Consider the following 26170-nt stretch of genomic DNA (forward strand, 5'->3'; position numbering starts at 1 on the left):
CCAACTGAGATATCACTGCCCCACTTTATGTACCTTCAGGCAGAGAGTCAGGTTTTGCCTGAGCTATGATAATGTCATAACTTTCCTCTTTATTGATTGCAGTCCTTGAGGTTGGACTTTAAACAACAGGTGATTGAGTGTGATCGTTAATCCATAACAAAAATGGCAAAAGCAGACTAAACGAAAAAGTGTAGATAGTATAATATGGAGTATCTAAAATATGGATTTGTATCAGCATGAAGCAGCCATACAATTGATGAATCTGTTGTGTGAGGCAATGAAACCTTTCAGGCTCCTTGAACATTTGAATAGAGTGCGCTCTGATAAGGCAAACAAAAACTTGGCTTATTTTCAGTCACTTTGTGAAATCTTTTAGAAACGGAAAACACTTCAAAACATGTTTGCCATCACTTCACAACAAAACAGTGACCGTTTGCGTGCTTTGTACAACATTTCATTGCTAAGTCTGGAAAGCTCCATACCATTAGAGAAGAACTGATTCTGCCAGCAGTAATTAATAGTCTCAATTCTTGACTATTTCGAGAGCCTTGTATTGAGAATGATGAACAGTTTGAACGCTTGCTGTTGCACACACAAGTCAGATAGTGCTCAGAAGGAAACTGCCTGAGACACTCTAATATGCTTTTTGACACAGTGATTAAATTCTTTGAAGACTTGAATACAGTACTTCATTTAGTAATCAACTCAAGAATATTAGGCATGACATTGCTTCTTTGTCAGTATTATTCACAAAGTTTAATGAAGTTAATCTTTAATTCTAAGGAAATCTTATCAAAGTCATATCTGTCGTCTCCACATTTCTGTCCAAGTTAATCCTATTTCAAGATTCGAAGATTCAAAAAACTTTATTGTCATTCTAATCGTGCATCAGCTCTGCAGGGCAGAATGAGACAGCGTTTCTCAAGAGCAGTGCAATCATAACATAATAAATGCAACTCTAAATAATAAGCATAACAATAAATAGTAAAACACAACAGCACATGTCAGTTAAAATCAAGTTATAAGTGTCCAGTGCAAGTTAAAAGTGTCCAAAGCAGAGTCAGGTAGAGCAGCTATTTAGCAGTCTGACTGCCTGTGGGAGGAAGCTGTTTAGTAGCCTTGTGGTTTTAGTTCTGATGCTCCTGTAACGTTTGCCTGATGGCAGAAGAACAAACAGTTCATGGAGAGGGTGTGAGGGGTCTTTAATGATGTACCGTGTCTTCTGGAGGTATCGACTCTGAAAGAGGTCTTGGACAGAAGGTAGGGAGACCCCAATAACCTTCTCTGTTCCCCTAACCACCCTCTGCAAGGCTTTTTTGTCGACAGCACTGCAGCTGGAGTACCAGGTTGTGATGCAACACTTAAGTGCAAAATTGGCCATTGTGACCTTTTCCAATTTCTGAACCCCTCTGGGTTGGAAGGAAAAGAAAGGATACCAGATGGTGATCTTCACATATACTATGCTCACTTGGGTGTGTTGCATCAAAACATGTCAGAGAGGTTTCAAGATCTAGATCCAAATTCCAGATTGGGTAATAAATCAGCTGAGTAACCTGAGCATTTGTAATGAGAAATTAACAGGAAGGATGGAGAAAGAACTGATCTGTCTTAAAAAAAAAAGACTGAGTTGAAGCCAAGGTTCAAAAAACCATATCAACATTTTTGGTTGCAGAAAGAAATCTCTGAATGCTATTCTGTACTGTGGATAAAGGTCAAGGTGTTCTTTATTGCCTTTCTAACATCATATTTAGTGGAACGTAGTTTTAGTGCAGTTGCCCAACTTCCTTCAAAGCAGCTAAACTGACTGCAAGTTACTCAGTGTGGGGACTGAGACTCCTGTGTGACGTTCAGTTTGATATTGAGAAGCTGATATCACTGCACCAAGCCCGTCCATCTCATTGAAAGGTGAAAAAGCAATGAAGTAGTGAATAGTTGGACTACTAATGTACACTCTAAAATTGTTGATGAAAACTATTACTGTAATTAAATAAAGAAATTTTATTTGTAGCTTTAAATAGATTTGAATAATTTTAGTAATCTTTCACTGCTTTAAATTTGCAATTCCTATTTTCTTTCACTGTGCATCATAAATCAAGTTTATTTAGCTTTTCATGTAATGACGGGAAAGGGGGCGCTGGGATGCGGTCTGGGAGTCAAGGGGGTAGTAACCCGAAAATGTGAGAACCACTGTAAGTTCCTTGGTGTTTTCATGTCAGAGGATCTGTCCTGGGATCAGAACACAAGTATCATCACAACAAAACGGCTCAGCAGCGCAGTGATTTGCTTAGGTTCGGCATGTCATCTAAAACTTTGACAAAATTCTACTGATGCACGGTGGAGAGTATCCTGATTGGTTGCACCATGGCCCGGTGTGGAAACACCAATGCACAGAACAGAAAGTGGTGGATATGGCCCAGTCCATCACAGGACAAGCCCTCCCCACCATTGAACGCATCTACAGGGAGTGCTGCCACAAGAATGCCGCAACCATCTTCAAAGGCCCTACCAGTCAGGCCATACACTCTCCTCACAACTACCATTGGGCAGGAGGTACAGGAGCTTTCGGTCCCACACAACCAGATTCAGGAACAGTTATTACCCTACAACCAACAGGCTCCTCAAGCAATGTGGATAACATCACTCACTTCAGCTCTGAACAGGTTCCACAACCTGTAGGCTCACTTTCAAGCACTCTACACCTCGTGTTCTCGATATTATTCATGTACTTATTTATATTTAAATCTCTGGTTTTCATAGATTCTATTGTATTTCTTTATTTTCCTGTGAACTGCAAGAAAATGAATCTCAAGGTCAAATATGGTGACATACGCTGTATGTACTTTGATAAGAAATTCACATCGACTACTGTTTTTTGATTACACGGACATTGACTGAGAATTTTCATAATAGGGTTGAATTTACAGTGTCTGTTGAACTCTGGCCCTTTGTTGGCCTCTTCTCTGCCTCTGTGTTATTAATATACAGTCATGGGTGAACCACACTACTGCCTTTTGTTCATAAGACTTTTTATTCAGGGGTTCGTAACATTTTTTATGCCATGAACCAATACCATTAACCTAGGGTCTGTGCCTCCACATAGGGAACCCCTGCTTTAAGATATAGGAGGAGAATTAGGCCACTTGACCCACCACGTCTGCTCCATATGCAATCATGGCTAATTCTTTAGTAACCTTTTTTTCTCATCTTCTCCTCATAACCCATAAACCTCTTACACAATAAAGGATCTATTAATCTGTCTTAAAATCACCCAATGACCTGGTCTTCACAGCCCTTTGTGGCAACAAATTCCACAGCTTCACCACCCTCTGATTGAAGAAATTCTTCCTTATCTCAGTTTTTGAAGCGTTGTCCCTTTATTCTGAGAAGACCTGGAGAGCTTTGAACATACCTGAACATCTTAATGCTGAATAGCTTAACATGTGAGGAGTGTTTGAGTGTATCTGGGCATATATTTACTCAGTGGAGTTCAGAAGGATGAGATCCCCCAGAGACATCAAACACTCATAGGTTATGCTGGTCAGCATTAAGTATGTTCAAGTTGATTTCTTCAGCCATTCGTATAAATTCAATGTCCACATCACCGACTCCTCTCCAACCATAGGATTTCGAGAATGTGGTCATTATGAGCAAGGCCATCATGCTTTGCTAAAGTTAATTGTTTTAATTTGTTCCTTCCTGGATATCTATTGTTCAATCCAATTTGCCTCTGTTCGGAGAAGATGGTTAAGGTCAACCACATTGTGTGTCGGAAGCTACATACGGGTGAGACCTTGCTGAGAGATAGAAGTGGAATTTCACGAGAAGCTTCATAGTCCCCATTACTGAGACTAGCATCCTATGCCCTTGAAAAGGTGGTAGAGAGCTGAACCTGAAGTCCCGTCAGTACTCCAACAATATCATTGGGAACAGAGTTCCAGGATTTGGATTCAGCAGTAATGACAGAATGGCAACATACTTCCTGGCACTTCCTTTGCACCTGCTGTCTTTAAGTCGGGAAGATGTGGAATCGATATGGGTAGAGCTGCGTAACACTAAGGGGCAGAAGACGCTGGTGGGAGTTGTGTACAGGCCACCTAAGAGTAGTAGTGAGGTCGGAGATGGTATTAAACAGGAAATTAGAAATGTGTGCAATAAAGGAACAGCAGTTATAATGGGTGACTTCAATCTACATGTAGATTGGGTGAACCAAATTGGTAAAGGTGCTGAGGAAGAGGATTTCTTGGAATGTATGCGGGATGGTTTTTTGAACCAACATGTCGAGGAACCAACTAGAGAGCAGGCTATTCTGGACTGGGTTTTGAGCAATGAGGAAGGGTTAATTAGCAATCTTGTCGTGAGAGGCCCCTTGGGTAAGAATGACCATAATATGGTGGAATTCTTCATTAAGATGGAGAGTGACATAGTTAATTCAGAAACAAAGGTTCTGAACTTAAAGAGGGGTAACTTTGAAGGTATGAGACGTGAATTAGCTAAGATAGACTGGCAAATGACACTTAAAGGATTGACGGTGGATATGCAATGGCAAGCATTTAAAGGTTGCATGGATGAACTACAACAAATGTTCCTCCCAGTTTGGCAAAAGAATAAATCAAGGAAGGTAGTGCACCCGTGGCTGACAAGAGAATTTAGGGATAGTATCAATTCCAAAGAAGAAGCATACAAATTAGCCAGAAAAAGTGGCTCACCTGAGGACTGGGAGAAATTCAGAGTTCATCAGAGGAGGACAAAGGGCTTAATTAGGAAGGGGAAAAAAGATTGAGCGAAAACTGGCAGGGAACATAAAAACGGACTGTAAAAGCTTTTATAGATATGTAAAAAGAAAAAGACTGGTAAAGACAAATGTAGGTCCCCTGCAGACAGAAACAGGTGAATTGATTATGGGGAGCAAGGACATGGCAGACCAATTGAATAATTACTTTGGTTCTGTCTTCACTAAGGAGGACATAAATAATCTTCCAGAAATAGTAGGGGACAGAGGGTCCAGTGAGATGGAGGAACTGAGCGAAATACATGTTAGTAGGGAAGTGGTGTTAGGTAAATTGAAGGGATTGAAGGCAGATAAATCCCCAGGGCCAGATGGTCTGCATCCCAGAGTGCTTAAGGAAGTAGCCCAAGAAATAGTGGATGCATTAGTGATAATTTTTCAAAACTCGTTAGATTCTGGACTAGTTCCTGAGGATTGGAGGGTGGCTAATGTAACTCCACTTTTTAAAAAAGGAGGGAGAGAGAAACCGGGGAATTATAGACTGGTTAGCCTAACGTCGGTGGTGGGGAAACTGCTGGAGTCAGTTATCAAGGATGTGATAACAGCACATTTGGAAAGCGGTGAAATGATCGGACAAAGTCAGCATGGATTTGTGAAAGGAAAATCATGTCTGACGAATCTCATAGAATTTTTTGAGTATGTAACTAGTAGAGTGGATAGGGGAGAACCAGTGGATGTGGTATATTTGGATTTTCAAAAGGCTTTTGACAAGGTCCCACACAGGAGATTAGTGTGCAAACTTAAAGCGCACGGTATTGGGGGTAAGGTATTGGTGTGGGTGGAGAATTGGTTAGCAGACAGGAAGCAAAGAGTGGGAATAAACGGGACCTTTTCAGAATGGCAGGCGGTGACTAGTGGGGTACCGCAAGGCTCAGTGCTGGGACCCCAGTTGTTTACAATATATATTAATGACTTGGAGGAGGGAATTAAATGCAGCATCTCCAAATTTGTGGATGACACGAAGCTGGGTGGCAGTGTTAGCAGTGAGGAGGATGCTAAGAGGATGCAGGGTGACTTGGATAGGTTGGGTGAGTGGGCAAATTCATGGTAGATGCAATTTAATGTGGATAAATGTGAAGTTATCCACTTTGGTGGCAAAAATAAGAAAACAGATTATTATCTGAATAGTGGCCGATTAGGAAAAGGGGAGGTGCAACGAGACCTGGGTGTCATTATACACCAGTCATTGAAAGTGGGCATGCAGGTACAGCAGGCGGTGAAAAAGGCGAATGGTATGCTGGCATTTATAGCGAGAGGATTCGAGTACAGGAGCAGGGAGGTACTACTGCAGTTGTACAAGGCCTTGGTGAGACCACACCTGGAGTACTGTGTGCTGTTTTGGTCCCCTAATCTGAGGAAATACATCCTTGCCTTAGAGGGAGTACAAAGAAGGTTCACCAGATTGATTCTTGGGATGGCAGGACTTTCATATGAAGAAAGACTGGATGAACTGGGCTTGTACTCGTTGGAATTTAGAAGATTGAGGGGGGATCTGATTGAAACGTATAAGATCCTAAAGGGATTGGACAGGCTAGATGCAGGAAGATTGTTCCAGATGTTGGGGAAGTCCAGAACGAGGGGCCACAGTTTGAGGATAGAGGGAAAGCCTTTTAGGACCGAGATTAGGAAAAACTTCTTCACACAGAGAGTGGTGAATCTGTGGAATTCTCTGCCACAGGAAACAGTTGAGGCCAGTTCATTGGCTATATTTAAGAGGGAGTTAGATATGGCCCTTGTGGCTACGGGGGTCAGGGGGTATGGAGGGAAGGCTGGGGAGGGGTTCTGAGTTGGATGATCAGCCATGATCATAATAAATGGCGGTGCAGGCTCGAAGGGCTGAATGGCCTACTCCTGCACCTATTTTCTATGTTTCTATGTTTCTATCCCTCTTAGTGGTGGGATTCATGGTTTTGGAGGTGATGTCGGAGTAGCCTGGGCAATTAACTGCAGGGCATTTTGTAGATGGTATGCGCTGCAACTGCCTGCAGTGGAGGGAATTAAAGTTCTAGTCTTTGGTCCTAAACAGTGCCATTTAGTGAGTGTATACAGTAAGCTGACTCGTCATATAAAGGCTCCAGATCTAGTCCGTAGCACATTGCTAATTGTTGATCTAAGCCTGGTCAGTGGGTCATGGTACTGCTTTCGTCCAATTTCTCTTTGAACTGGGGAAGTGGTTATTCCCTCAATACAATAAATTACCTGATTGTGACCACATTTATTGTTTGCTTTCACTTGCTGTACACAATGGATGCTATATTTTCTTCCTTTCTATTACACATGAGAAGCACTTCATTGGTTTTAGACACCAGGAGACAAAGGATAGATTAAGCACTGGGAATCTGGAGCAATTGCTGGAGGGACTGCAAGTTAGGCAGCATCTATGGAGGGAAAAGTTCCCCTTTTTCCCTTTATTCTGTGATCTATTCCATCTTCTTCAACCCTTTGTCACTCTCACCTGTCAACTACCATTTCCCCCTCTCCTCTTCCCTCACCTGCCTATCATTCCCCCCCCCTCACCTGGATCCACCTATCACCAGCTCTTGTTCTACTCCTTCCCCCGCATTCGCCCCCACCTTGGTATTCTATCGCCCCTCTTTCATTTCAGTCCAGATGAAGGGTCTTGACTGGAAACATTGACTGTTTTTTTTCTATTGATCCTTTGACTTCCTCCAGCAGATGGTGTATTGCTTTCACTATCTGGATGTGTTATTTTACTTAGAAATACAGCGTAGGACAGGTCCTACTGGCCAAATGAACTGTGCTGCCCAGCAGCCTATCTATTTAACCCTAGCCTAATCACATGACAATTTCCAATCACCTAATAATCAGTACATCTTGGAATGGTGGGAGGAAGCCAGAACATCTGTAGGAAACTCTTGTGGTCATGGAGAGAATACACAAACTCCTTACAGACAGTGTCCGAATTGAATTCCAAACTATGATGCCTGAACTGTAATAGTATCACACTAACATGGTAATGTGGTACCCTGTGTGGAAGAGTGATCATGATGGCTTATGTGGGTGGATGCTTGAGTGAAATCAGGATCTGGTCCTGACTTTGGTCCTTGCGCCGAAACTACACCCATGTCTTGTCCTTGCCCTACATAGCTCCAGATAATTTGTGGTGAGTTTCTATGATGAGTATTCTTCCTGTACTCCTGGCCAAGATCAGCTGAAACATTTAAAGCAAAATGTGTATGATCAGTTGAGGGTAAATGAATAGGAGGCTTGCCCATTCTGTAAGGTACAGCTCTCAAATATCAGGCAATGATGTGCCCCAGGTAAAGTACAAAAGGCAGCTGATATCCCTGGCACTGCTTTCCTTGGACTTCAAGGGAGGATATTTGGCTATTGAAGGGTTGGAGGAAGAGCTGGCATGTTCTGAAATGTTTCCTGGCTGATTGTTATTCACAGTCAATTTGTACTGAAAGCCGTCAGCCGCCAGTGCACAGCCCATTGCTCCTGAAGAGGAGAACACCCTCCACCGGGGGAAGCTGAGCAGGGCTTGCGGTTTTGGTGGCTAGGAGGGCTGGCCCTGGGCAGAATGCATTTTAAGTGCTGTTTTCCTGCACTCTTACAAATCTCTGCTCTGTCTTGAAGTGGAGCTGCATATATTTGCAACCACACCCAGATTAAATGCTGCCCCTCTGAATCTGTATCTCATTCTGTTTATTTTCAGCCCCTGTACAATGGTGTTGTAGAGTCATGCACCACAGAGGCACACTCTTCAGCCCACTGCGTTTGCCAACCATCCAGCATGTATTTACAGAAAATCCATTTTACCTTCTCCACATTTCCCATCACCTCCTCCCAGATTCTACCACTCAGCCACAGATTAATGGCAAGTAATGGTGGCTAATTAACCTACACCCATATACACATTTTTTTTCTCTCTCTCCTTTTTCTCCCTCTGTCCCTCTCACTATACCTCTTGCCCATCCTTTGTTTCTCCCTCCTCCCCCTTTTCCTTCTCCCTGGGCCTCCTGTCCCACGATCCTCTCATATCCCTTTTGCCAATCACCTGTCCAGCTCTTGGCTCCATCCCTCCCCCTCCTGTCTTCTCCTATCATTTTTGGGTCTCCCCTCCCCCTCCCACTTTCAAATCTCTTACTAACTCTTCCTTCAGTTAGTCCTGATGAAGGGTCTCGGCCTGAAACATCGACTGTACCTCTTCCTAGAGATGCTGCCTGGCCTGCTGCATTCACCAGCAACTTTGATGTGTGTTACACCCATGGGTCTCTCGAATATGGGAGGAAACCACATGGGGTTACCGGGAGAACATGCAAACTCCACAGATGCAGCACCAGAGGTCAGAACCACATTTGGGTTGGTAGAGAAAATCTGAAAACCACTGTTGCTGACTGCATGCTGGAACTATCATGAACATAAGGAAAATTCCTCTTGTCCCTTTGAGCCTGCCCATTATTCCTCACAATATTCATCCTCAGCAGCGTTTTGCTACTCTATCCATATACCCCACTGATTCCCTTAAAACTTAGAAACACTTAGGATGAATTCAATGCCACTTTGATGTTGCCTTTCCTAGAACTGATGATAGGCTATGGGTTCAATGTGAACAAACTCATCTCTACTATAAATCAAATGTACTGTCATACCACCAAAACACACTTTAACTTACTTGGGAGGAAAATAGAGGTTTGCCAAAGGAATAATTTTAACGAGTGAATGAGTGTGTATTGGGTTAATATTTTGAGGTAGGGCATTACAAAAATCTGTTGCCTTTCCCAAACTGTCCTATAAGTAGTTTTGATGTTCCACTTAGATTATTACAGCTTGATCCTTTGTAATATTTTAGTGGTTGGCTAGATCTCTTCTATGGCTGTTTCTTTATTTATTTATTTATTGACATACAGCTTGGAATAGGCCCTTCTGGCCCTTCGAGCTTCACTGCCCAATAATCACATGATCTAATCCTAATCACAGGACAATTTACAATGACCAGTTAACTTGCCAACCAGCAGGGCTTTGGACTGTGGGAGGAAACTGGAGCACCCAGAGGAAACCCATGTGGGTCACAGGGAGAATGTACAGGCAGCGGTGGGAATTGAATGTAGGCCACCTGTACCATAAGGTGTTGTGCTAACCACTACACTACCATGTTATAATTGCTAATTGGCTTACTGTTGTTGTGTGCATTGAAATACAATGGAAAAACTTGCCATTCAGATGGATCATTTCATACATACTTTTAATATATTGAAATAGTACCAAGAAGGGAAAGAAACCCCGAATGTAGAAGAATATAGTGCTATAGTTGCTTTGGATTTCAGCATCTGCAGTCTTCCTGGTGTTGGTGTTACAGGTGATTGATATTGGCTTATTATTGTCATGTGTACTGAGATAGTGTACTGAGATAGCTTTGCTTTGCATGTCAATCATAGAAATTTTTATCACATCAGCACATCGAGGTAGTACAAGCGTAAAGCGACAACAGGATGTGGAATACAGTGCAAGTTATAGAGAAAGTGCATGGCAGGTAGACAACATGGTGTAAGGGCTGGGATTAAGTAGTTTGTAAGGTCAAGAGCCCATCATATTGTACTGGAGATTCATTCAACCGTGTAGTAACTGTAAGATGGATAACATAACACACACAAAATGCTGGAGGAACTCAGCCAGTCAGGCAGCAGCTATAGAAACAGTTGAGGTTTCGGGCTGTTAATTCATTTCCATAGATGCTGTCTGACCTTGAGTCCCTAGAGCATTTTGTGTGTGTGTTGCTTTGGATTTCCGGCATCTGCAGAATTTCTTGTGTTTCAGGTGGAAGACACCCTTGCTGGTACATGTTTTCAGACTTTTGTATCTCCTGCCCTGTGGGAGAGGGTAGAAGAGAGAATGACTGGGGTGGGATGCTGCTTTACCAAGACAGAAAGAAATGTAGACCTTTACAGAGAAAGTGCAGTGTAGGTAGATAAACAAAGTGCAGGGCCATGGTGAGGTAATGTTGTTAGTAATGTTAGAGCGGCATGGTTAGCACAACGCTTTACGGTACGGGCTGTCCAGGTTCAATTCCCACCGCTACCTCTAAGGAGTTTGTATGTTCTTCCTGTGACCGTGTAGGTTTCTTCCAGGTGCTCTGGTTTCCCCCCATAGTCCAAAGACGTACCGTTCTTAGGGTAATTGGTCTTTGTAAATTGTCCCGTGATTAGGCTAGGGTTAAATAGGGGGATTGGTGGGTGGCATGGCTGGAAGGTTCTGCACTGTATGGCTATAAATAGATCAGTACATCTTAGAACTGAGATTTAAGAGCAGAATGATTCCAATGAATGTAACAAATAGATTTGCTGAGAGCTGCCTGCAAAAGGTCACCGTCTTTGAGAATGTTGTGTTTTGAGGTTGTGGGAGAGGATCACTGATCCTCAAATGACAAATATAAACCAATAAAAGTGTTGACAACATTCCAGAGGCTCACTCACTGTTTTTTAATTGTACCTGCTTTTGTAAAATGAAGTCAAATACTCCTTTGTTAGGTTTTGATTGCATTTGGTGCGTGAATGAGGGAGGATGCACATACACTAAACGGGCTGTGGACCCTCAGAAAATTTCTTAGATAGTTCTTATGAGGGGTGATTGATAAGTTCATGGCCTAAGGTAGAAGGAGTCAATTTTAGAAAACCCAGCACATTTATTTTTCAACGTAGTCCCCTCCTACATATACACACTTAGTCCAGCGGTCGTGGAGCATACGGATCCCTTCTTTGTAGAAGTGGTCCACAGCGGGGGTGATTGATAAGTTCGTGGCCTAAGGTAGAAGGAGATGAGTTATTAACTTCAACCTTTCTGCATTATCACTCAGAGAGTTGAACTGCGCATGCATGTAAACGAGAGCGTCTTGGACTTCCAGGTGGTCCACAGCAGTGGTGATTGATAAGTTCGTGGTCTAAGGTAGAAGGAGATGAGTTATACAGCTGTGATTACATGCACGTGCAGTGCAACTCTTTGAAAGTTTGAAGTTAATAACTCATCTCCTTCTACCATAGGCCACGAATTTATCAATCACCCCTGCTATGGACCACTTCTGGAGGTCCAAGACACCGACTTCTTCAAAGAAGGGATCCGTATGCTCCATGGCTGCAGGCCTAAGTGTGTAAATGTAGGGAAAATAAATGTGCCAGGTTTTCCAAAATTGACTCCTTCCACCTTCGCCCATGAACTTATCAATCACCCCTCGTACTAAATTCTAAGGAAAAAGAAAAGCATCTTGTATAATAATTACCATCTGCCATACCTTAGTCAGAAACTAATGTTTCAAGTAGGGGTTCTCAACCTTTTTTATGTCATGGTCCAATAATGTTAAGTAAGAGGTCCGTGGACCCTGGTGTAAAGGAATCAAGGATTACATGGGGAAACAGAAACAGGGTGCTGAATTTGAATGATCTATCATCTTCATATTGAAAGGTAGAGAAGGCTCAGAGGGCCAAATAGTCTACTTCTGTCCCTACTTTCTATGTTTTAATAGACATCAGTGACAGTGTCTACAGTGTGTCTGCGTGAACCAGTGGAAACTCAGTCCTTTTAAAAGTATGCATGTGCTTCTCTTTTCCTGCTGTCGGTTGTTGCCAGCAGCAGCACCACCAGGGGGTAGCACTGAGGTCACCACACTAGAGCGTGCTCTCCCCTGAATACCGAACTCTGGGCAGCCCACTCTTCAACCCTTCAGCACTGATTCTTCCGCCTGCTCCGCATGATTCGGAATTGCAAGTTTAAATATTAAGTATGTTTTAGAAATATTAATTTAATTTCAAACACAAGGGTAAACAAGTTCCATGTTAATAACTGTGGTAGGTGATCAATACTGTGATTGAGTTAGAAGCTGTACAATAATCTTCTGCATTGTGGTATTTTTCTAATATAACTGTTGGAGCAAAGATGCAAAGTTTACAGTAGCTCTTAAGTCTCTGAAACTCCAGAAACTGCGTAGAGTTGCCAAGGCCAGTAATTACCAACCATTCACATTGATTCAAAAATCTCAGCTATTTTAATGTCTGTCTTTCTCAGGAAACAAACTCCTCTTTGTTGCTTATTCTAGTTTGCAAGTTGCCTTATTGTTTGATGCAATCATTTGTTTTTTGCAACTCTGAAATTTGCAACGTTACTCTCTCGACTGGTGCACTGTGGTTCAGTACAGTGTGTCTGCCCCACCTTAGCAGTCAAACCCTGCCTGACCTCATGATGATTCTGTGACCGAGAGAGAGGTCAATGACGCATTATTAGATGATGTAATTCAGCTGGGAAGGAGGGGAAGTGGATTGGAACAGGCAGTGTAAGTCAAAAGATATTATAGAGTAGTAGAATCAGGTCCTTCAGCTCAGTGTTCCTATACCTGCCATCGTGCCTGTTTATACCAATTCCATATCCCTCTCTGCCTTCCTTTATTCAAGTACCTTTTTGAATGCTTCCTAAATGTTGTTATGGTACTCGCCTCCATCACTTCTACTGGCAGCTCATTCCTGATACCAACTACTCTTAGTGTGAAAAGTTTACCTCTCAGATCCACTTTAAATCTTCTCCCTCACATTTTTCACCAATGTCTTCTTGTTTCAGACATCCCTGACGTGAGGAAACAGACCCGTCTAAGCCTCTGATGATGTTATATTTCTCTCTCATGCCTGCTTTGCCGCAGTGAAAACAGCCCCAGCCTCTTACGGAAATACATACATAGTTACATAGAATAGTACAGCACAGTACAGGCCCTTCGGCCCACAATGTTGTGCCGACCCTCAAACCCTGCCTCCCATATAAGCCCCCACCTTAAATTCCTCCATATACCTGTCTAGTAGTCTCTTAAACTTCACTAGTGTATCTGCCTCCACCACTGACTCAGGCAGTGCATTCCACACACCAACCACTCTCTGAGTAAAAAACCTTCCTCTAATATCCCCCTTGAACTTCCCACCCCTTACCTTAAAGCTATGTCCTCTTGTATTGAGCAGTGGTGCTTTGGGGAAGAGGCGCTGGCTATCCACTCTATCTATTCCTCTTATTATCTTGTCTTATTTAACAAGGTGAAGGGTTGAAATTGGAACCATTTTACTGGAGATTTACCTACATATCACAGCAGTTGTCCTTTTCTGCAGCTTGTGACTCATCGGGTGACAACCTTGCCATGTCTTTAGCATTTGTCTGCTTCTTTTAACAGGACCAAATTGCTGGTTTGATGCTCAACCCGGCCCAATTGGAACCTGGGACTGCTCGCCTTGGTCCGGTGCAGATGCCAGTACACCACCGGCCGGCTATGTATCACGCCACAAGGGGCCATTATGCTGACAATCTCATTTCATTGCCTCCTTAATTCATATTTTTCAGCACTCCTTTAAGACTGTTAAAATCCACCTGCATTCCAGAATAGTTTAAAGTAGCCAGTGAAAGTGTCAGCAAGCTGGGACGTGGGCGGAAACATGCATTATGGTGACTGGAGACTGTGTAATCTCCACACAGACAGCACAAGGTCAAAGATTCCCAGCATATTTATTATCAAAGAATGTGTAAGTTATACACCTTGAAATTTGCCTGCTTATGGGCAGCCACAAAGCAAGAAATTCAAATAACCCAATTAAAAAAAGAGAACAAAAACCACTGTGCAGAGAAAGGAAGGGTGGTGGGGGGGGGGGTGGGGGACACATCGTGCAAACAATAGAAACAAGCTGACTACAACTGAGTCCCAGGTCTGTTCTGGAGCAGCCTCGTTTCCCACTTTTCACATCAGCGGACCTGCAGCTGGATCAGTTCACAGCCGCGGAGAAGGGAATGAACATTCACGGGAGAGCGAGCGAAATCAACCCGACCCTCATCTCCGATTTGGGCTTCCGGCCTGTCTGAGCTGACGTTTAAATTGTCCAAGCGTGGAGCAGTGCCACGTTCCAGGACCTGGATCCCTGTGCTCCAATACGCCCGTGCCGCCCAGCTCGAGGCCACTCTCGATCTCACCAAATCAGCTTAGCGCTTGGAGCAATCCAGCCTTGCACCCGGGTTAGGTGGACCCTGCTGTATTAACGCCTGTCCAACTTGCTCACTCCACCTCTGGTAGCGATATGAACTCTGTCTGTGAATCCAGTCCCATGAGGGAGTGAGGCAACTGCAGTAATACAACGGACAAACTATTTCTATTAAAAATAACTGATGTGGCAAAAAGTCACCCAAGATTCTCCATACAGTTCACATTCACTGATGTGAGGAAGGTTCCCAGTCCTTTCGTGTGGCACACAGCAAAAGACAGTTTGAAGGATGAACATCTGTGCTTCCTATAACATGCTAAAGCCTGTCTGAAGAATTATCAGCATTTTGATCAGCAAACAGGTGGAATATTTTTCACTCTCAGAAGTACATGATCAGTCCAACACCAGTCATTTGTAGTTCACAATTTTTATCTAACTCAGTGGCCATCTTATGTGGTACCTCCCGTACCTAATAAAGTGACCAGTGAGTGTGCGTTCATGGCTTTCTGCTGTTGTAGCCAATCCACTTCAATGTGTTGTGTGTTCAGAGAAGCTCTTCTGCACACCATTGCTGTGAGGTGTGGTTGTTTCAGTTACTGTCGCCTTCCTGTTGGCTTGAATCAGTCTGGCTTTTTCCCTCTGACCTCTTTCATTCACAAGGCATTTTAAATCACAGCAACGTTGCTCACTGGAATTTTTTTGCTTCTCGCACCATTCTCTGTAAACTCTAGAGACTGTCGTGTGAAAAAATCCCAGGAGATCAGCAGTTTCTGGGATAATCAGACCTCCCCATCTGGGATCAACAATCATTCCAAGGTCAAAGTCAATTAGATCACATTTGTTCCCCATTCTGATATTTGGTCTGAACAACAACTGAACCTTTTGACCACATCTGCATGCTGGGTGGCAGTGTGAAATGTGAGGAGGATGTTATGAGAATGCAGGGTGACTTGGACAGGCAGATGCAGTTTAATCTGGATAAATGTGAGGTTATCCACTTTGGTGGTAAGAACAGGAAGGCAGATTATTATCTAAATGGAATCAAGTGAGGAAAAGGGAAGTACAATGAGATCTAGGTGTTCTTGTACATCAGTCACTGAAAGCAAGCATGCAAGTACAGCAGGCAGTGAAGAAAGCTAATGGCATGCTGGCCTTCGTAACAAGGGGAATTGAGTATAAGAGCAAAGAGGTCCTTCTGCAGCTGTACAGGGCCCTGGTGAGACCACACCTGGAGTACTGTGTGCAGTTTTGGTCTCCAAATTTGAGGAAGGACATTCTTGCTATTGAGGGAGTGCAGCATAGGTTCACAAGGTTAATTCCCGGGATGGCAGGACTGTCATATGTTGAAAGATTGGAGCGACTCGGCTTGTATACTCTGGAATTTAGAAGGCTGAGAGGGGATCTTATTGAAACATATAAGATTATTAAGGGATTGGACACGCTGGAGGCAGGAAGCATGTTCCCGCTGATGGGTGAGTCCAGAACCAGAGGCCACAGTTTAAGAATAAGGAGTAGGCTATTTAGAACGGAGTTGAGGAAAAGCTTTTTCACCCAGAGAGTGGTGGATATATGGAATGCTCTGCCCCAGAAGGCAGTGGAAGCCAAGTCTCTGGATGCTTTCAAGAAAGAGATGGATAGAGCTGTTAAAGATAGCGGAATCAAAGGTTATGGGGATAAAGCAGGAACTGGATACTGATTGTGGATGATTAGCCATGATCACAGTGAATGGTGGTGCTGGCTCGAAGGGCCAAATGGCCTACTCCTGCACCTATTGTCTATTGTCTTTTATACTTGGAGTTGCTGCCACATGATTGGCTGATTAGATGTTTGCATTAATAAGCAGGTGTATTTAACAAAGTGGTCACCTAGTGTTATCTCTTACAACTGAACTAAAATCTAACATCGTAGAGACCTGTCTGTGAACTATTAATACCTGGAAAATAGTTTGGGCATTGGGCATCTGCCATAATCAGCTAATTATTCTGTGTTTATCTTCAAGATATGTGATTACACAGAAGCAAAAAACATTTCACTTGCTGGAATTTTAAATTAGTCAAAACAATATCGGTGCAGTCCAGATGTTTGGCAACTCCAATACAAAGTCAGAACTGAAGCTCTCATTGTTACAGGCAACAAAAGAGCACAGAGAGTCCACTATTACAGATCTGGTACTGTCAGCAAGTAGGAACTGAACATGGTGGAACTAGTACTCATCTGTGTCCTTTGCAGTGAACGGAGGCTGAATGCCAAGAATGGCCCCTTTGTGCCTGTCCAACAATCGGAATATTAGTTATTTCTGCCAGCTACCTGCTGGCCGTCTGACAGTGCTTATTAGCTAGCTAGTGAAACAATATCTCTTTGATGGATGCAAAAGCCAACTTTAATTTGTGTTACCTACTGCTAGGAATTCAAGAAACAGTGATTTTCCCCAAAGCTGACCAACACAAGTCACTGAAATGCAGACTGGTACACCCAATGGGCCAAGGTGGTGAGTTAGTGGGACAATGGCTCACAATGATCCAACACTGTCTTTTTCAATTTTGCCTCACCTCTGGGCCCTAAGAGGCTTCTGTTGCTGAGGCATGTTCTACATGATAAACATTAAAATGGCCTGACCCTGTACACTGGCCCTCTGACCTCAGTCACCTCATTCCAAGACTCTTCTCGTACCGAGCCTGCTGACAATTTAGATAATTGCAATGGTTCCCGTCAGTCTCTCTCACACTGTCCTTCATGTTTCTTACCTCCAGTTTTGCTTCCTGAGCATCTCGGCTACCCTCTCTCGTATCCTCCATCACTCACTCTTTCACTTTCTCACCCTCCACTATAGCCCCCTCCACATTCTCTTTCATGCTCTTAGGGTAAGGTACCCGATGTTTGGACAACGATTTAGGCGCCAGGCCAGATTGAAAAGGGGCCTGAATTGAGAAACAGACCAGACCAGCTCAGTGCTCTTCTCTGCATTGAACTAAGGGTCTCTCTTTGGACAGACGGACTCTTTTTGTGAACTTCAGTTCAGAATGCTATTTGCTTGCGTTTATTGTTTTTGTTTTTTTTTCCTCTAGAGCCGGCTGGTGGTGTAGTGGCAGCAGCGCTGGACTGCGGGGCAGAGGTTCCAAAGTTCAGACCTAGCTGGCTCCCCCTGGCACGCTTTCCATCCGTGCGGGGTTGAGAGCTGGTGATCTCTTTGAAAAAAAAAACTCACCCGGCCGAAGGCAATGGCAAACCACTGCTGTAACTTGCCTCATACGCGAATTCCAACTACGTCAGAATGGCGTGGGAGGAAATCGTCCGCTACCCATAAAAATTCCGGATGCGACCTACATTATTATTTTTTTCTCTGCACATTGGGTGTTTGACGGTCTTTTTTAAAGGGGTTCTTTTAAGTTTGTTTGTTTTGTGGCTGCCTGTTAGGAGACAAAACTCCCAAGTTGTATATAGTATACATACTTTGATAATAAATGTACATTGAACTTTGATCTAGCTTGCTCTGTCTTCATAGGCAGGGGTATTAACTATAACAGTTGGCTGTAATGATGCCTTGAAATATTGTGTGCAGTTTTGTTCATCACAACAAGACAGAATGTGCTAAATCAGCGGGCAATGAATGTCACAATATATATAAATACTAATATGGTCTTCACAAAATGCGAGATTAGAAAGTGTCTCTGACACCGCTTACGTTCATCCACCTCACTCTATCAGCATAACAATTACATTTCTCACAGCAGCTGCACGGGTTATGGAATTATCAAGCAAAGTGCTAAGAGTGGGTGGTTTCTGTAGAAGCTCCCCATACTCCGAGATATATAATCTATCAGCCAGCTGCATATTCTATCCTGTCCAGCTGTTGTTAATAAAGTTGTTGCCAGCTGTTAGATGTGGCTAATTCCTCTACGGACTTTCCCACACGAGCAGGGACAAAATGCTCTTCCTTTCAATCGGGTTTGCAGGTGAAAGGTTGAAAGACAACATAATCTCATTGTTGTACATTCTTTGCCATCTTCATTAGACATGGGTTAAAGCCTCAAGGATCAGTTGATAAAACCAACGAGGCACGAGGTTTCTCACATGAATTTAAAAGGGTCCCCTTGCACTTGCCCCTCCCACAACCCTCATCACATCCCTAGTCAATGTTTCTCCATCAGTTATCTGACCATTTAGTTCATTCCAGTTTGAGAGAATCTGTTGGGCTATGAGTGGACTGATGCCTGGCCTCATGCTGCAGCAGTAACAACACTTTACAAAGCTCTCACTGGCTCCTTGGTGCTTTGTGAAGACTTGAAAACCTCTATATAAATGTGGACCTGTTTAAGAACAGGTATTGAAATATATGTCTCTACCAGAGGAGGTGTAAGGCGCTCCTTCCCTCTGCTAGCCTGCATGTCACTCTTGGGCAAGGTGTAGCACCTGCCTGGCCCCCGATTAGGATCACATGAAGCCATCGGAGCAGGTGGTGCATATCACAATTTCTGCTTATGCGACCATTGATGACACCAGGCAGACAATCTCTGAAGAGTATTGATAATGGTTGGGGACACTGTCTTGTAAAGTCACTGCCCAGAAGAAGGCAAGGGCAAACCAGTTGTGTAGAAAACATTTTCAAAAATACCTATTAAATACCAATAAAAACATCCAAATCACCGCATTATGTTTTACTGCAAATTGGAATTGGAATCAGGTTTATTACCATTGATATATGTTGTGAATTTCATTGTTTTACCGCAGCATATTGTGCAAAAGACAAATAATGAAGTAGTGTTCATGGGTTCATGGACTATTCAGAAATCTGATGGTGGAGGGGAAAAAGCTGTTCTTAAAAATTTGAGTGTGGGTAATTCATTTATGTGGCACAGACAACTAAGGCTAATTATATTAGGAAATGGGGAATGCTCTGTCAACAGCTTAACCATTCTTATCAGTGTGGCAAATCAGTGTTTGGATTCTTTGGTAGTCAAAGTTCAAAAAATTTATTATCAAAGTACATATATGTCTCTATATACAGCCCTGAGATTTGTTTTCTTGCAGGCATACACAGTAAATCCAAGAAACATAATGGAATCAATGAAAGACCATACCCAACAGGATGGACAACAACCAATGTGCAAAAGATTGTGCAAATACAAAAGAGAAAAAAAAACATAATAAATAAGCAATAATTATCGAGAACATGAAATGAAAAGTTCTTGAAAGTGAGTCCACAGGTTGTGGGAGCAGTTCCGTGATGGGGCAAGTGAAATTATCCGCTCTGGTTCAAGAGCCTGATGCTTGAGGGGTAATGACTGTTCCTGAATCTGGTGGTGTGAGTCCTGAAGCACTTGTACCCTGTTCCTGATGGCAAAAGTGAGAAGAGAGTATGGCCTCTATGGTGTGGTCCTTGATGATGGATGTTGCTCTCCTGTGAAGCACTCTGTGTAGATGTACTCTAGAGATTGGAAGTGTAGGTGCTTGTGTTAGCTGACATAATGGATACCCTAAGCAAGACTAGAGGATGGAAATCTCCCTGATCCATTAACTGTAAGGACCTGATGTGAAAGCAATTCACTCAGTCCCAGCCGAGATTCTTTGGCATGCAACTTGCCCATCTTTCAACAGAGTAGCAATTAGAGAGGGTAGTGTAGAAGGTGTGTAGGCCAAGCTTCCAGTGCACTTGTATCCATTTCAGCATCAGCAACAAACAAGTCGGGCAACTATAGAGATAAATCACTCCTCCCTTAGTTGCTGCACTGAGTTATTGACTGTCACAATAAAAACTAATTCCAATGGTTATCATTGGCATCTTCCTTACAAGTAAAATAAGGGGAGATGTGCATCTTTAAATATCACTGCAACACTTCTCTTGGATTAAGATGTCCAAGGGGATATCTGAATAGACAATATTTGATTCTAGAAAGGAGTGCTACCTGTTTAGACATTCCTAGGATCATTACAATGAGCATTGTGAACACGATTCTTCAGGAAAAATCTGGATTTAAATATTTGTGGTATTAAGAGATTTTTGGCAGAATATGCAGATCTTTGTTGAGTGAAACAAAGCAGTTATTCAGCCAATAGGGTGCAAATAGGTGGAATACCATCGAGCCACGTAATAGGTCCTTGATACAATATGCATTATTATACAGCATAATATGAGCTCTCAAAGCTTTGTACATACACGGCCCACTGTACATAAATAAATCATTTTATATGATTTATTATTTCATATAAACATTGCAGTAGTATGCCGTATGCTTAGACATGGAACCAATCAAAGCTTCTTAATTAGAATAAAACTGACCAATTGTTCTCTTGCCCTTAAGGCTTTTATCGGTTCTACCACAGCCTTTGCTGCCCAGTTTTGCTGCTTTGCCTCCTAGCTCTGAATCTCTTGTTGGCTTCCCTCTTCTTCCACTCTTCGGCTTCACATTGGCACATTCCCTGTAAAAGAACCTCATAGCTAATGTTTCTTGATCTATAAAAGAGATGATATAGCAGTTTAGATGGCTCTGTTTTGTGGGGTTGAAGGTGAATTTGCTGCTGATAGAGCTGAGCCTTGGTGGCGGGAGACCTCTATAGTTTTCCTCACCAGAGGAAGACATTCTGATATCACAATCAAGGCACCCCATCCCGTGTGCTGCTGCTTTTACTGCCTTGTTTGGGGGGAGCTGACCTTTCTTGCTGGCACTGCAGTGGGAATACATGAACAAAAATGGATCACAGCCCATGCGACTCTCTCAGGCTGCTGCTGGGCACTCTACAGCCACCAAGTCACTCAGCCTTTGCTGTCCCACCTACCTGCCAACACCCACTGCTGATCCAGGAAAAGCTTTTATTCTTGTATCTATTCCATTCCATGCCCGGTTTTCAAATGTTCAGGTAGTGAATGGTATGACAGTCTGCTCTGCATACCAGAAAACTCAAAAAATATACTCTGCAGTAGATGATAGCTGGATCTAATGTTCCTCTATTAAAACTATAGTGTTTGTCATTGCGGATTTATCTTCTTATACTGGTGACTTGTGGATTCTGCAGGGTAAGATTAGGCATGTCCATGACGTCTGCAAAATAGACACCCACACCAGCCGCTTGCCAGAGGTTAAACAGAGGCTACCAGGCAGCATGAGGATTGATGGAGGAGAGGAAAATCAGTGTTCCAAAGCTCATGATATCAGTGTTCCAAAGCTCATGATTCCAGTGTGGGAAAAATGCATAACATGGGCTGTCACTGTTTATTCAACCCATATTTGGAGATATTATGTTTCTCAGTATAGGCAGCAAGCCAGAATGAATTAGAGATGATTAGCATTTCAACCTGAGCCCAAAATTGTTCTTAAAGAAATCCTAGGATTAAGAAGGAAGTGCACTTCTGAGCAGTTATCCAGTGCCAAGCTTCAGCATCTGAACCAGGGTGGGGTAAGTGTTACAGCACCAGAGTCATGGAATAGAAAAGTGCCAGTACTTACCCTCTGGAGGCTAGGATGAAGACACACTTAGCTTTGGCAAGGCACCAGTGTTCCTAATTTGAGCCTACTTAATACTGGTGATATAGTAGACAGTGAAAAAGATTATCCAAGGTTGCAAAAGTTTACAAATTGGTGGGGGAGAGTGGGCTAGTGATTGGCAGATGAAACTTTTTGCCAGTTGAGTTGTTTTGCACTTCCATCCATTGTTCCTGGAAAAGCATGAACTTGGTGGCGTCTCTGAGAATGTATATTTGAACAATGGAAGTTTTAACATCCCTTAGTAACCCCATGTGGTTCATTTTCTTGACACCATTACTCTAGGGGGAGATATAGGAAGGAGTGGTTTAATTGTGTTGCACTGCTTTGGCTCCAGTACAATATAGCACATTAGTCCAGGTGGGCTTGGAGCAGTCAATACTAGAAAACAGTTAATCCCTTATGCCACTCCAATTCCCAGTGCTTACTAAAAACATTGGGTAGTAACATAACACTGAAACACCTCAGCAACTTGCTGGTGTTGCTCTTCCTATTGATTCAGGTTTATTACTGGGCATTTCATTGTTCCTTATAGTGAAATCTGACATTTTGCATCAGAATCAGGTCTAATATCACCAGCATATGTCATGAAATTTGTTAACTTTATGGTAGCAGTACAGTGCAATACATGATAATAGAGAAAAAAACTGAATTACGGTTAAAAAGAAAATAAATATAAACACTAAATAGTTATATTAAATAAGTACTGGAAAAAAATAGGAAATAAGAACATAGTGAGGTAACGTTCATCGGTTCAATGTCCATTCAGAAATCAGATGGCAGAGGGGAAAATGCTATTCCTGAGTGTGTGCCTTCAGGCTTCTGTATCTCCCTCCTGATGGTAGTGATGAAAAGAGGGCATGCCTTGTGTGGTGTAGGTCCTTAATGATGGATGTCGTCATTGCTCCTTGAAGATGTCCTGGATACCTATGAAGACTAGTGCCCATGATGGAGCTGACTAAGTTTTCAACTCTCTGCAACTTACTTCAGTCCTGTGCAGTAATCGCCCCAAACCAGACGGTGCTGCAGCCAGTTAGAATGCTTTCCACGGGGCATCTGTAGAAATTTGTGAGTGTCTTTGGTGACATACCAAATCTCCTCAAACTCCTAATGAAATATAGCCATTGTCTTGCCTTCTTTACAGTCATTAGATTATTGTCTAATTTATAAAGCTCATTCCTATGCATCAGAGTACAGAACACCAGGCCTGAGGGAGTGGTGCACAGTCAGAGATGCCTTCTCCAGACTGAGCATTCTACCTTTTGGTGCAGAATGCAAAGGCCTTATTGCACCATATCAGAGCAGTGCATGTTCCGCAACCAACGTCAGAAAGTATCTTGAAGTTATCCAGCGGGTTTGGCAACTTCCATAGTCATTGCTGGATTTGTTGATTGTTACCATTGTATCTTGATTATCTTTATTTGGCCATTAGGTCAAATGGTTAAGGCATTGGACTAGTAACCTGAAGGTCGTGAGTTGGAGCCCCAGCCGAGGTAACATGTGTTGTGTCCTTGAGCAAGGCAATTAATCACACATTGCTCTGCGACGACACTGGTGCCAAGCTGGATGGGTCCTAATGCCCTTCCCTTGGACAACATTGGTGTCATGGAGAGGGGAGACTTGCAGCATGGGCAACTGCTGGTCTTCCATACAACTTTGCCCAGGCCTGTGCCCTGGAGAGTGAAGACTTTCCAGGCGCAGATCCATGGTCTCGCAAGACTAATGGATGCCTTTACTAGCTCATTATAATTTGTGGGGCCTTAATGTGTACCAAATTATATTGTAACAGTGACTTCAAAATTATTGCATTGGCTGTAAAACATATTTCAATTTTCATATTGCTTTTGTATTTCACATGAAGCTGAGAGGCAGAGGAATAATCCATCCCACTTCTGTGTTGTTGTCCGCGAAAGGTGGTAGTAAAATGTTCCTGTTCTAATAAAAAATAATCTGACATTGAGCTGAAGGCCCTGACGCTACTAACTTAAATATAGCAACTTACAAACATTGATGCTACTTCATAGAAGTGCAGTCACAGGGTTGCGCCAAATATTCTTTCCTGTATTTAAATGCGGTGGATCCTAATTAATTGGGACACAGTGGGATCAGTACACTTTGGCCCAGTTAAGCAGCTGCCACAGTTAGCCAAAATTTCATGGAAATAGATAAAAAGGTATCAGAAAGACAAACTACTCTTTAACTGTGTAACAAATTATGTATTTAAATGAAATATGAACAAATCAGAATATTATCAATACTACTACAGTACTATAAAACTGTATATTAGTTCCTAATAGTTCTGGTCAAGATGGCACCAGTGTACAGCATACCCTCAGTCCACATCTTCCAGGTAGTTCACAAAACTGTTTATTTCACTTCTTTTATGTCTGCTTCTCATCTTAAATATGTTTCTGGAACTATTAGAGCTTGCGATTTACGGTTTGGAGATCAATTAATTGACCAAGCGTTTGGCTGTCTCTGAAAAGATTCCAGGAAGTGAGTGCAAGCTTGAGGCAAAGAAGCTTAGAGACAAGGTGTGTGCCAATGATAGACTCCACTTTGCCAATTCAAGCATCAACTAATCACCGATTAAAGCATTGAGGAAGATTGAAACATCGAGGCGAATACAGACAGCGAGCTGGGGTTCAGTGTTGACTGCCTACCTTTAGGTCGCTGCTGGGATGGATCTCTCTGCCGCTGGAGTAGAAATCTGTGTGGCGACCTATTGCTTGTGCCAGAGGGTAGGCCTCTGCGTTCCAGTGGTATCTCTCTCTCTGGATGCTGTTGGAGTACATTACCGAGGTTCTGTGTTCATGGATTGGGCTATGACTGTGGACTACTTCAGTCTAATGGTGCCTTTGCTGTTCTTTCTCATTGCCATGTGGAGTGATTTGTTAGTTTTTGTGTAAGAGAGGAGGGGGTTTAGGGGTTAATGTTCTTGTTGCCATTTGGTGCATTTTGTTAATTTTTTTATGCGGGGTTAGGGTTGATGATCGTATTACCATTCTTTTTAGTCTGTGTGTGTGTGTGTGTGTGTGTGTGTGTGTAGGTTTAACTGTTTTCTTTGTTTCATGGCTATCTGGTGAAGACAGTTGTATACTGCATACACACTTCGATAATAAATGAACCTTTGAGCCTTTGAGTTCATCCAGTGTCCACTGCTGTGCTCTTTTGATTGACCGTAAGTGAACAAAATCAGCACAGACACCTCGTGCAAGTAATGGACTGCCTTAATACAATGCTTTTAACAATTGCATCCTCCATACCTTCGCCTTCAATGTAACATTCAAGATGATTGTTGATACCTTCAAATTCTTCATAGTTTCTAACTTGAAGTAGTGAAATCATTTCATTTTCACTCCCAGCTGTGTCTGGCATCTCCAAACCAGGATGCTTGAAATCACAGTGATCAAAACAGTTCTAACTTGTCTTACTGCTTATTTCTCACTAATATCTGTGACAAAATCTCTGCTTTCGAACACAAAATGCAACTATTTAAAAATTATTCACTCTAAGCATAGTGTATTATCTAGCAGCCACACAACTGCATGCGACTGACGCTAGTTAGAAACTGCTTGGCAACAGTTAAGTGTCCCAAATAAATGAAGGGAATCCCAGCTATTTTCTCAATCACTGTTTGATCTTTAAGAGTGTCCTAAATAACAGCTACCCCGATTAACCAATGGGCCAATTAACTGGGAGACACTGCACTATTCATAGACCATTATTGATTGGGCCAATATAATTGATTGTAACAACAGCAGCACTTTAGTGAAGGTTCCTGCCAATGTTACCAAGCTATTCCTCTATATTAGATATGTTTATGTGTCTTTCAGTCTGAAAATTAACTAACCCATTGAGAAACAGTGACCCACCAGGAATTTGGAAAGACCCAAATCATCACTTCCCTTTCTGCTCACTCAGTAGCACAAAAGCTATCAGTTAGTTGT

General features: G+C 42.7%; 1 protein-coding gene across 1 annotated transcript in view; it reads left to right on the forward strand.

Moving 5' to 3' along the window:
• mmp28 (matrix metallopeptidase 28) overlaps positions 1 to 26170 on the forward strand; it is a 105674-nt gene that overhangs the window by 4580 nt on the left and 74924 nt on the right. The window lies entirely within an intron of this gene.

The sequence above is a fragment of the Mobula hypostoma genome, chromosome 23, assembly GCF_963921235.1.
Source record: "Mobula hypostoma chromosome 23, sMobHyp1.1, whole genome shotgun sequence".
In the NCBI taxonomy this organism is placed as follows: Eukaryota; Metazoa; Chordata; class Chondrichthyes; order Myliobatiformes; family Myliobatidae; genus Mobula; species Mobula hypostoma.